Source organism: Marmota marmota, unplaced genomic scaffold (genome assembly GCF_001458135.2).
Source record: "Marmota marmota marmota unplaced genomic scaffold, marMar, whole genome shotgun sequence".
Lineage (NCBI taxonomy): Eukaryota > Metazoa > Chordata > Mammalia > Rodentia > Sciuridae > Marmota > Marmota marmota.
Window position 1 is genome coordinate 31,256,413 of NW_025999977.1, and position 12,931 is coordinate 31,269,343.

General features: G+C 39.8%; 1 long non-coding RNA gene across 1 annotated transcript in view; it reads left to right on the top strand.

Annotated features, from left to right (window-relative positions):
- The window catches only part of LOC107137346, a 48,244-nt gene extending 44,276 nt beyond the window's left edge, over nucleotides 1–3,968 (top strand). Inside the window, exon 5 of the long non-coding RNA XR_007348119.1 lies at nucleotides 3,339–3,968. This is a non-coding gene — a long non-coding RNA (uncharacterized LOC107137346). The remainder of the gene's footprint in view (nucleotides 1–3,338) is intronic.
- The last annotated feature ends 8,963 nt before the right edge of the window (nucleotides 3,969–12,931 follow it).

The following is a 12,931-nucleotide window of genomic DNA, read 5'->3' on the forward strand; positions in this document are numbered from 1 at the left end:
GTAGCAGAGACTGATTTAACCCCCAAAGACCAGAATAAGCCTGTCAGACCAAGTGTCTTTTAAACTGAAGGCTGAATGACTGTTTTAAGTCTCCAGGAGTGTGTGGTTGATTCTGTTACTAACAATGAAGTGCGTTCTCTTTCTGAGTTTCGGAGAAGAGAGGCCCATCTTCAATTCACTACCCATGCAAGTAACAGTGAGCATGGCTCCTCTTCCAAAGTCCCCATCCAAAAAGCTGACATCAGGGTTCCGAGACAGACTGCCTGTGGCTCACCCTAAAGAAGTGGACTTTGTTTTGACTGGGGCCCAGGGAACCAGATTTCTAGGGCTCTATCCCTTAAACAGAGTGTTCTGAATATGGCTTTGACAATTACTAGCAAAAGTGGATTTAACACACAGCCAAAATCAGCAGCTGTGTCTTTGCCACAGTTTGACCCCATCCTGCAGATGGACAGGCATCTTGTGTGATTACTGAGCATTAGCCACACAGTGAAATAAACTAAAGGTCTTCCCACTGGGGACATTTATGTGATACAGTGGACTGGGTTAGGCCTGAAAAAGAATAGCTGTGGTGTGCACTGCTTCCCAACCACTCGTTCCCTCTCCTTGACCTACCCTTTGTGGGAAGCCAGGAATGCTAAATATTCTTGTAGCTCTGCCCAGGCCTTTATTTTATTTACACCCCTCTGCCCCCTACCCAGCTCCCCAGCTCCAGCCCCATCTCTTCCCGCCACAGCTCAGGCATCCCTCCCCGGGCTCTGCAAAGACTACATTTTTTGAGAGGACACATCAAAGGTATTTCAAATAAAGAAAGACAAGAAGTATAACATAATGGCTGCCGGAGAGTGAACCATGCTCTGGCAAAGATAATGTGAGATTCCCACATGCTGGACTTCCTTCATATTGACCAACTATTGTCAGTTTCTAAGCTGGAGATTAAAATAACTTTTCAAAAAGTGAAATGAGATAGCATCCCATCCAGACTGAACAAGAGGTGGAAGGTCGATGGGCAACACTTTTAAAGATCCCACCAGCCACTTTGTGTATTTGTTTTCAAAATTAAGCCATTAGAGCCAAGCTGGTCTTTCATTTTGGGGGGTTCTTTTCTAATTCTAGAATCTCCTCTAACCACACGGGAAAGGCAAGTGGGAGTGTGACTTCTGCAGTCATCACTACACATTTATAAGGACATTTTCTTGAACAAGTCTGTTTTGCCCCAAAATACACCCTCAAAATCATTTCCAGGCAGTGTAACCCTGGAGGTGGAGCCTGGGGGAAGCTATAAATGTTTCCAGTGTGCCGTAATTGCAAACTTACTGAAGAGAAAACACAGACATCCTGAACAGGTCTCCTCCCACTAGCATGGCCATGTGTCCCAGTTTGCCCGGGGGTAGGCTCCACTTCTGTCTGCTAACCTGGCATGATTATTAATGGTGCCCTCTTTGGAAAGTGTTCAGTTTGGAGGGTAGATCACACAGTCATCCTGCCTCTCACCAAATGAACCACTTCAGATCCCCATTTTAAACTCTGTGCACAAATAACTGGTTCTTCAGCTGGCCTGGTGGTGGGCTCGGCTCTCTGAACAGGGCCCGGTGGCACAGTTATCTCAGATGCCAAAGCGCTGCTCATCCCTTGAGGCAGGTCCTGAGCTTTGTACTCCTGGCTGCATACTGCAAATGAGATTTTAAAAAACAAAAAACAATAACAACAACAAAAATTTGGCCGTGAAAGTCCAATGTTCGGCTTTGGAATAGAAGGCAAAGCTGACTGAAGTCCACTTCGCTCAATACCTCCTCTCCACCAACATCTGCAGCCTGAGCAGTGACCCTGCTCTCTGAGGTAGGCCTCTCTGAGCCCAGCGTTCCTTCTCACCAGAATGGGTGGAACATTCCTAGGTTGAAAGAAAAACACCACCACCCAATGTATCTCTATCAGCAAATGTCAAAAATTTATCAGAGTTGGCTTTGACCTGACTGCTTGCCCGATGCATTAAACCATGCACAGTTCTGGTGAGTACACGGTCATGGGAGAAATTTTGAAGAAGGGGGAGAGGAACAAGGGGATTGATTCATGGCTATATCTTAGATTCTGGGCTCAAGGCTTTCACTAAATTTGGGCCTAATGAATATGTGAATAATTTCATTGGTAGGGGAGATTTTTTTGTCCACTCTTAATAATAATAATTATTATTATTCTAGAGTTTTGTTTATCTTTAATAAAACTTCTTAGTAGCATAAGCACTCATTTCCAGGCACATTTTTCTGAAAATATAATATCTTGCTGTGTTTCCTTTTACTCCTTAGGCAAAGCTGACTTAGAACTCTTATGGTGTACATATAAAAACTAATATTTTAAAAAAACTCTGCTTGGGGTTGGGGTTGTAGCTCAGTGGTAGAGTGCTTGCCTAGCACTTGTGAGGCACTGGGTTCAATCCTCAGTACCACATAAAAATAAATAAATAATATATTGTGTCCATCTATAACTAAAAATGTGTGTGTGTGTGTGTGTGTGTGTAGCTCTGCTTGATTCGTATAGCATTTTAATTTTAGCTGAGGTTGATTTTAAATGGATTGAGTAGTGAAAAATGACTCTTCAATTTCTAAGCTCACTGTGACATTGATGAACAAGAGACAGATGGAGGAGATGGAGGATATATCATGAGAATTGACTGCCAATACCTACTCTCTTGAATTTGGGGTAACATTGCACAAAAAGAAGAGAGATTATTTTGGTTCAACTCTATGACTAAAAAAAAAAGTAAAGCAACACATGAATTATCAAACTTATCTACATTCATTTGTGTATACAATTATATCTAAAAAGGTTAAGATATAAGAGCATTGAGAATGTAAAAGCCTGTTGGTGTTTTTTATTGTTGTTTTTCAGTACTGGAGATTGAACCCAGGGGAGCTCTACTGCTGAGCTACATATACAGCCCTTTTTAATTTTTAATTTTGAGGCAAGGTGTTGTTAACTTGCTGAGGCTGGCCTTAAATTTGCAATCCTCCTGCCTCAGCCTCCCAAGTAGCTGGGATTACAGTCATGTACCATTTCATTTGGCAAGCCTGTTGGTTTTAATGTGGGTGTATTTTTCTTCCCTGTTTTGTACCTGGACTAATAAGTTGATGGTTAAACAGTAGAGCATCAATGGACTTTTCAACTGTCTCTGCATTTTGTACTCTACTTGGTAGAAATCATCAGAAAGAACACTCAAACAGTAAATACACAATTGGTTAGTTGAACCAACCAAAGTCCAAATTTTGGCACTTTACAAGTAGAGTGTATTTGTTCAATTAACAGTTTTTTGAATAGCAATTTTTCACATTTTTCTTTGCTAGGTACTTTATCATTTATTATCTCCTGGCTTCAAAGAACGCCTGCATGTATTTGCAGTGGAATTTGAGACACACAGCTGTTTACAGAGGGAGCTGGTGCTGAGGGCCTGCCTCCCATCCACTCCTCCCCTTCCTTCTGCTAATTAACATTCTTGACATCTGACTGGACAGTAGTATTTTAGAAGTCTCAGCCCCAACTCTTGTAAACAAATTTAATATTCTTGTTGTGAATTATTGCTCTCTTGTAAGAAATAAATCAGTACTGTCTCCAAACTAAGGAAAGTGTGGTTTATTTTGTGTAGTTCCAAGTCTCTAAGGTTTTTCTCGTTTTCTTTCTATTTGTGTCAGAATCCATCTAGGAATTTCTCCGTGATGAATCTGGGATGAAGTTATTCTGCTCTTTCCAAAAATAGCTCCTTTATGAAACAATTGGAATGCATTGTAGTTGTTTATTTATACATTGAGAGGGTATTTTGGCATGTGGTGTGTGTTATGGGTGTCATTCAGTCATGGTACCAAAATGGATGTAAAGAATAGTATAATTGATAAAAACCAGAGTGCTGCTCCTCCAAGGAGAGCACCATTTCAACCTGGACCAGTCTTTCTCTAATGCATCAGAAATCCCAGACTTACATGACTCCCTTATTCATATTATATATTTGTCGTCTTTTCAATAACTTAGAGATGTGACACAGTATTCAAATTGCTTTATTATTCCTTTGATAAAAGCTAACAAAATCCTACAATCAAGCTATGAATATACTAATGATTACCTAAAATAGTAAGGAGTATATAAACTTCTGCTTGTACATAATAAGGAATAGATCTATTCCTTGAAAGGCAAACATTACCAAAATATTAATAACAAACATGAGAGGATACTGCCGACATTAAACTTGTACATCAACAAACTTATTTCCTAGAATATTATGGCACTCTAAAATTATAAATTGAAATCAGGAACTGGGATGTATTTCAGCAAAGTGCTCACCTAGCATGCTTGGTGAGCACTTTGCTGGATTTGATCCCCAGTACTGCAAAAAATAAATAAGTACTTAAATTTTTTTAAAAGGAGCATATACATAATCACAATTTTTATTTACTGTATGCATTAGTTATTGGTCACTTTTAAACTGTTCCCCATATCTGTTTCACAAAGAATAATAGGTTTATTATTCAAAAATAACAGAGCAAATTCCAACTTTTTATTTACACAGTTTGATATAATTTCATGATCTTTTCTATTTTGAAATAGTTCTAGGCATAGTTGCAAAAATGGTACCTAAAGTTCCTTTTTGCCTTTCATCCAACATCCCCTGTTGTTGGCATCTTACATAATCACAATGATCAAATTGGTTAATTAACATTGATCCAATACAAATGACTCTAAAAGCCTTATTCAAATTTCAGCAGTCTTTTCATGAACGTCCACTTTTGAGTTGAGGAGCCAGTCCAGGTTCCCACATTGCTTCATGTTCTTTGAACATGCTCCCATTCTTTTTTGAGCTCTTCATAATTGCATATTAGCTCTTTTTGAAAGAATGATTAACTGGTTTTTATAACACTGTTACATACTCACCACAAGAAACCCAAACAATATAGAAAAAGAACAATTCAAAAATGACACTAAATGTTACCACTGAGAAAGAACAGTTACTAACATTTGGTGAAAATTGTTCCTGATATCTCTTCACAAATATATACAGTTAAGAAGATAGATAAATTTGTAGAATTTGGGTAAAATGGTATCAGTTTTTACAATGTAAGTATTAATAAAAAGCATTCTGTGCTATTTTTTTTTTTAAAAAGTATAAATATAATTCCACTTTAACAGAAGAAAAAGAAACTAAAACGTACAATCAGCCTTCTGTGTCTTCTGTGGACTCGACTATCCTTGGATCAAACATATTTTTTTAAAAAGTGTTTGTACTGAACATAAATAGACATTTTTTCCTTGTTGCTGTTGCCTAGATAATATAGTATAACAATGATCTACATGTAATTTACAAGGTATTAGGCATTAGAAGTAATCTAGAGATGATTAAAGTATACAGGAGTATTGCTTATGTTATATGCAAACACTGTACCACTTTTTTTAATGGACTTGAATACCATAGGTGTTGGTCTCCACTGGTGGTCCTGGAACCTAACCCCTGTGGATACTGGGGATAATGATAATTGATGTGATGAATTTCAGGTCAACATGCCATTACAAAGGACATATTATTTTGTAAATTAGCTCTTTAAAAGTGAGTAGAGATTTTGAAAAACACTTATATACTCATCAGTTAGCTTTTGTTGCCTAACCTATCACTCCAAAACACAGTGGCCAAGCACAAACACCACTTGTCACTGCTGACAAGTCCACATATCTGTGGGATGGTTCTGCTGATCAGGCTTGGCTGATGTGGGTGAACCCAGTCAGGACCTGAGTCAACTGGAACCTGGCTGGCCTACACTCATCTCCCTTGCATGTCTGGTAGTTGGTTATCTCTTGGAAGTGACAGTGGGAGTGACCTGGCTGTGCAATGTCCCCTGGGCCTGTAGGACTGCTGAGGGTTGTTCGCAGTATGGGAGAGGGATTGCAAAAGTGACAGTGGAAGTATGCAAGACATCCTCAGCCTAAGCTCAGAGCTGACACAACATCTCTTTCATCACAGGCTATTGCTCAAAGCAACCCACAAAACCAGCTTCGATTCAGGACTGGTTACATATATTTTTCTTATATTCTAGTGATGATCTTTCAAATATCAAGTTGTCATGAGAGCATTACTTTTTTGATCTACAAATTAAGCATTTTTTTCCCTATTTTAAAAATATATTGTTTCTTTTGTTCATTTCTTTTTCACAAACACCAATTATAAATAGAGTACAGGTTGTGATCATGTGGCTCAATGGGAGCTGCAGTTGACTGTCCCTTCTTATAAGATGAGAAAGTATCACACAGAATATCACTAGCCCAGGAAAAGATCAAAGTAGAGTCTCCACTGAATCTATATGGCCTTTGCACCATCGCAAAATAAGAATCATAAGTCAAACAATCTTAAGTATAAGATTTCTGTATGTTCTTAGAAAGTCTCCCCAGATATTTGCAGGCCTGAATCATTCATGTTATATGTACTTTAGATAAAATGTGGTCAGAGAGAACTTTACGGGTCACTCAGTATCTCTTCAGACATTTATTTTCTTGTAAGATTATCAAAATTTGTACTGCTTTCTATTTTCTCCACCCTTCTTCCCCTAGATTGTAAATTTCTTGAGGGAAGAGTTGTTGGCCAACTTAGATGCTGCTAAGTCCTCAGCATTTAAAAGCACTCCAAGCATTCGGGGGTATTCGGTTGTTTCTCGTTGAATGAATCAATGAATTAAAGTCCTGTCTAAGCTAGGGTTATTTTTATTTTGGTTGCTTATAATATGGTTTTCTTCTCTGCAATATTTTAAATTTACATTTATCTTCATTTTTAAAAAATATTATAGAGAACTTGTTAAACTCACCCTGCTTCTTTGGATGATTTCTTTTGTATTTTTTTGTTGTTTTTGCTCTCATCAAAGTAGGTTTATAGGGTGGTTCTTTCTGGTTTTCATCTCATATTCTTGTTGAAAAAGATGGATGTCTTACTCCATTTTCTGCAGCAATAACAGAATACCTGAGACTGGATAATTTATAATGTACAGAAACGTATTTGGCTGATGGTTCTGGAGGCTGAAAAGTTCAAGAGTGAGACACCAGCATCTGCTGAAGGTCTTCATGCTACATCATGCCATGGTAGAAAGGTGAAGGGCAAGAGAAGGGAAGAGCAAAAGGGGGCAGAGCTTACCTTTATGAAATACACACTTGGGATGTAACTCCCCCACTCCACAATAACAGCAATCACTATTAATGAGAGCTCTGCCTCTTATTAGGCCCCACATCCTAACATCCTAACCCTGTTGCATTGGGGATTGAATTTCTAACACATGGGCTTTGAAGGACATATTCATACCATAGCAAAGAAGGAAAGGGAGTACTGGGGACACACACACACACACACACACACACATACATATAAAAGAGCTGGTTGTGGTGGTGCACACCTGTAAACCCAGTGATTAATCAGGAGGCGGAGGCAGGAGGATATCAAGTTCAAGGCTAGCCTCAGCCACTAAGTGAAGCTCTAAACAACTTAGTGAGACCTTGACTCAAAAAGGGCTGAGAATGTGGCTCAATGGCTAAGCACCCCTGGGTTCAATCCCTAGTACCCCCCCCCCCAAAAAAAATATATATATATATTCAGAATATATTTCCTGCTATAGACCCTCACCAAAACTGTGATTTTCCTTAGCCTGGAAATGTATATCCCCACTCAATTTTTGGTATTAAAGAGGTTGATAATTTGGAAAATGCTTTCTTCCGCTTCTTCATTTTACTTTACCTTTGGACATCTTTATAGTTAGGGGACTCATGGTGCATAAAAATCACATGTAACCCTGGTTCCTCTTTTTTTCTACCCATGATACCCTGAGTTGCCACACCGGGTTCCTATGGGGAGAGTTCTCTTCTGCTATGGCCCTCTGTGCCCCTAGGTCTTATGTCACATAAAGAATCATTGGATGACCTTTCAGGGTAGTCTCACTTGCTTTGGGGGAAATGTTCATCTTACCCAAGGTCTGAGGATATGTTGTTAGTTCTTTGTGTTCTTCCTCAGTTTTGAACCAGATTGCACAACATTTGGCAGGTTTGCTACATGGTTTGTGGCTTAAGATTATAGTCATATCCTTATTTCATTGGCAACTAAAATATTTTTGTTTGTTTGGATATTTTTAGATTTTTGAAGAAAGGGATGGGGGAATTGATGTTGATACACCATGATCCTTCACCAGAATTCATTTCGTGCTCCTTCAATTGCATTAGGCCAATTTGTGTTATGAAATGTAGGGAAGTGTCATGCACCCACCAGGTTTAGGACTTAGATCTGAATTTTTATAGTTTCTTTAAATTTTTGCCATACAACTTTTCATCCACCACTTTCTTCTCCATTCCCTTTGCCTTACCCCCAGTGCCTGGAGGATAGTTTGTTGTTTGTTCTTGTCGCTGCCTCGTGTAGCCTCAATATTCTTTCCCTACTTGTGGCAAGAACTTTCCTATCCCTTCATCTCTTTAACACCTCTCCATTAAGCCCCCAACTTGCAGGGTCTCAAACGAGCAGTGAGCTGAATATCACCACCATAGGAATGACATTCATCATCACCTCTGTGTAGTGAACATTTATTTTATGGCAGTAATGCCGCCAAAGCTTGTCTGTCCATTAGGTCTCCAGTAACCCAACAGAACCAATAGAATTGCAGGCAATTTAAATGTAAGATTCAATTTAAATGTGAAAAAATATTTTCTTAAACTGGCTCTAGAATTAAGTTTAGAGATACCACTGTATTTGTTCAAGAAAATACTTCGAAAGAGTCATGGGGTGTTGAGCTTTTGGGATATCAGAAGAGGAGATGGGGGGCAGGAGAAGAAGGAAGAAGTTTTGTGGTTTTGCTACTGGAAAGAAATGTTGAGAGTAATGAATGGAGAGGAGAGGGAGCCACCACTATATATATATATATATATATATATGGTGCAGAGGTCAGACCTGACAAAGAGCCAACAAATGTCCTAGGGCTGCTTCATTCAAAGTATCAGCCCTGTCACTCCTGTACACGCTGTAGTCCTTTGCTGGGTCTGTCTCCAACCCCATCTCTTCAATTCAGCTGATGCACACAGAAGAGAGTTTACTGTGGTTTTATAAGAGGACCAAGTTTCCCCATTTCAATCAGTTTCAAGAGGCAAAACTATATGGGTCAGGGGCTTGGGATACAGAAAGGATATGAGGCTAGAACCTCTGAGGAACTGGAAAATTCCTGATGGCAAGGGCCTTGGAATTGTATTGGCTAAGGCATTGCGGTGGGAGCAGGAGACAGGGGGATGCATTAAGTTACTGTTTCCTCTGTCTTCAGAGAGAGGTCACAGTTGACATCTGGGCTTTATGTAGATAAGGAAAAGGAGACTCAGAGAAAGCCAACAACTTGCTTTAGGCCTCAACATATGGAATGTCTCCATGCTATTTAGCAAACATGGCCTGAGTTCCTTTCTGCTCAGGGTATTTCCATCTACTGAATCCAGAATGTTTTGCCCCTAGCTATGTGCATTGCCAGCTCCTTATCCTATAGAACTCTATGCAAATCATATCCTCTGTCTAGCCTTCCCTCACTGCTTATCAAAAGCAGTCACCAAAAAACCTCCCTTCATATCCAACCTCCATCACCTCACCATGCTTTATTTTTCTGGAGAACAGCATTTATCACCACCAGGTATATCACATGCTTATCTGTTAGTCTAGTTCCTCCAAAAGGATGTCAGCTTCATGAGGACAGGGACTTTCTTATTCACCACTGTACCTATGGTGCCCAGTACTGAGTTTAGCATTTGGATGGTGCTCAATAAAGATCTGATAAATATGCTCAATATTCATTGGCTGCCTTCTATAATGTAGGCCATAGACTCTTGGATTTATAATTCCCAACTGATCAACTGCAACCCAGCCCATTGGTTTCTAAGACAGCCATGAAGACCACCTCTTTTCTTCAAAACTGAGCCAATTGTGCAGTGTGCCTATTCTCACAAATACCTGCATCTACTTCTTGGTTTAATTTGAAGAGTACTTCAGGGATATTTGGCTAAGACTTTCCACTACTTCAACCAAATACTGTCCATCTCAGACCTGGCATTTTCCCCTACAGGTGAGCTCAGAGCATCAGAACTGGGTTCACAATGCAGAGCTAAAGAGATGGAAAATCTGAGCACAGAGTAGTGTAAGGAAGTGCTTAAGAGAAGGGTCTCTGGCTCCACATTGCATTGAGTCCTGGATTTTCCACCTTCGCAATCAAAGTACTTTCCTTATAGGGCAGTTATGAAGCTTCCAACACCATGTGTGGAGCAGTATAGCAAAAGCAAAGGGTCTGTGTAGACCACCTGATGGGCTTTAGTCCTGCTAAGTTAAAGACTAAATTTAGTCTTGCTAAACTTAAATCAGGGAACACTCCCTGGAAGAAAGGACTCTTCACCAGAGTTTTAAAGGAAAAATCAAAGCTTGAATTGAAGGAGCAGATGGCCATGGAAAGGAATTCAGACCGATAACTGAAAAAGCCATAGTGGACTTCAGAAAGGAGATGTTTCTCAGTTGGAGTGACTGGCTTGGTCAGCTTTCTCTCACTCTAACAAAAAAAAAAAAAAAAACTAAGAAAACTAACTTATAAAGAGAAATGGTTTATTTGGACTTTTAGTTTTGAGGTCTCAGTCCATGACCACTTGGCTCCATTGCTTTGAACCTGTGGCAAGGTGGCATATCATAGTGGGCATGTGTGGTGGGGTCAAACCACTTGCCTCATGACCAGGAAGCAAAGAGAAAAGAAAGGGATGGGGTCCCATGATCCCCTTTGAAGGCATGCCTCCAGTGACCTAGGGACATCCTCCTAAGCTCCACTTCTTAAAGGTTCCACTGCCTCCAATAAATAGAGCCACTATGGGGACCAAGCCTTCAACACATGGGCCTTTGGGGACACTCAACCAAGCCATAGCAGTGACATAAGTGAAAAAGAGGGGCTGAGCCAGAAACTGGTTTCTGTCCATACACATGAGCTGTATACATTCAGGTCAGTTTCATCCTATCAGAACCCATTTCTCATCTGTTAATCACCCAGCAGTTAAGCCACACATATACATTTGTGTAAATGTTAAGTGGTAACAAGCAATATTTGTGAAAATGTTTATCAACTGTAAAGAAGTTTCCTCATGCAGATTGCTGATATCTGTACCAGGAACCTGGTGGTGCGATAAAGGAAAGGACTCTGGAGTTGGATTAGAAAGAACTGGTTGAAGGGCTGGAGTTGGGGCTCAGCAGCAGAGCGCTTGCCTAGCATGAGTGAGACACTGGTTTCGATCCTCAGCACCACATAAAAATAAACCAATAAAATAAAGGCATTCTGTCCATCTACAACTACAAAAAGAAAGAAAGAAAGAACTGGTTGAGTCTGTTCCCTGAGACATCGAAACTTTGTTGCATTGGCTAATATTTCACTCTTTCTGAAGCTTTGTCTCTTGTATGAAAAAGGGGGTGCTTGTGAGGATTTGAATATATCCAAAGAGCCTAGAAAAGAACCTGGCACTTCATCTCCATCATCATCATCATGGCCAGTGTTAGTTTGAGCATTCACCACCTGCTGGACACTGTTCTAAGAGAGTCATGTGTACTTTAACTTACCCAAAGTTATATAGGTAGGAGTGATGGAGTCCAAATTGGAACCCAGGCAGTGAAACCCAGAAAAGGGGGTAGCTATTGACAATAGTTCAGATCTGCTACTGAGGTAGGACAATTTTGGAGAGATCCTTTGTGAAATATGTGAAATAACGGAATTCATGTTTTCCAGTGCTAATGAAAAACAGAAATCCCTTATAAAGATCCTTGGGTCCTTCTCAACTGCTTTATTATTTTTTTTAAAACGGAATTGATTCACTATTTCAGGGAGAAAGGAAGTTGAATTAACAATGGAAACTGAAACACCTGCTTTGACATCTAAGCTCTCCTCCCTATTTATAAAATCCCTGAAGACAATCCTAGTTAGTTTTGGGTTTGTCTCTAGAAGCAAAGGAATGTCTCTCCACCACAAGGACTAGGCAATAGGCTAGAATGGAAACTTAACTGAGTAAGGAAGTAAGCTAACTTGCATTAGTTGAAAAGGTGAGAAACTCTGCTCCAGAGCAGAGGCAAGCTGGTTCACTCCGTGGAGATCTGCTTTTGCATTCTTCTATCCACATGTGAGGCCATAAATCCACAGGGCAAGAGAAAGTTTAGCCATGTGGCTTCAACCTTATGCAACTTCCTCTGGAGGAATCATATGCCTAATTTGTAAATTCTTCATGCTTGGCCTCCAGGCCATAGGTCAGAGCCAAACAGTGGGTAGAAGATACTAGTCAGCCCTTGCAAAAGACCTCTTTCCGTCATTCGGTGAGAGTTGAAAGTCTCTTAGTGGGATGTAGTCACTTCATTCCATGCTATTCTTTCCCTCTTAGGTATTTCTCATGAGTGTAAAATATCCACAGCGATATACACATGCAGTGAGCCAAAGATCCTTCGTCTGTGTCCATCCACAGCACCTCTGAGGAGCCACGTTGACAATGCCTGCCTGAGTCCTTGCCAAGTTTGAGACTGTGCAGTACTGATTAAACCTTCTTCATTGTCTTATCAAGATCATCTGCCTGTGGAAAGGGCCATTAAAATAGTCAGATTTTGGAATGCCACATGTCTAGAGAGTTGCTAGAAAGAATTCATCATAAAAATAAAATATCACTTTTTTTTTAAAAAAGCAACAACAGAAATAAAAACATAAATTAAAGCAATAAATATATATCTACTGGAAATGACTGGGGCAAGAGGGAAGGTCCTTTCTATATGCCCAACTGAAAGTTCTATGAAGTTTGGAGCAATCATATTTATAGCAGATATAAATTAAATTAACTGAGACCATAAAATAGAGCAACTGTTTTTCATTTCCACTCTTGAGAAAACAAGAGGAAAGGGTGA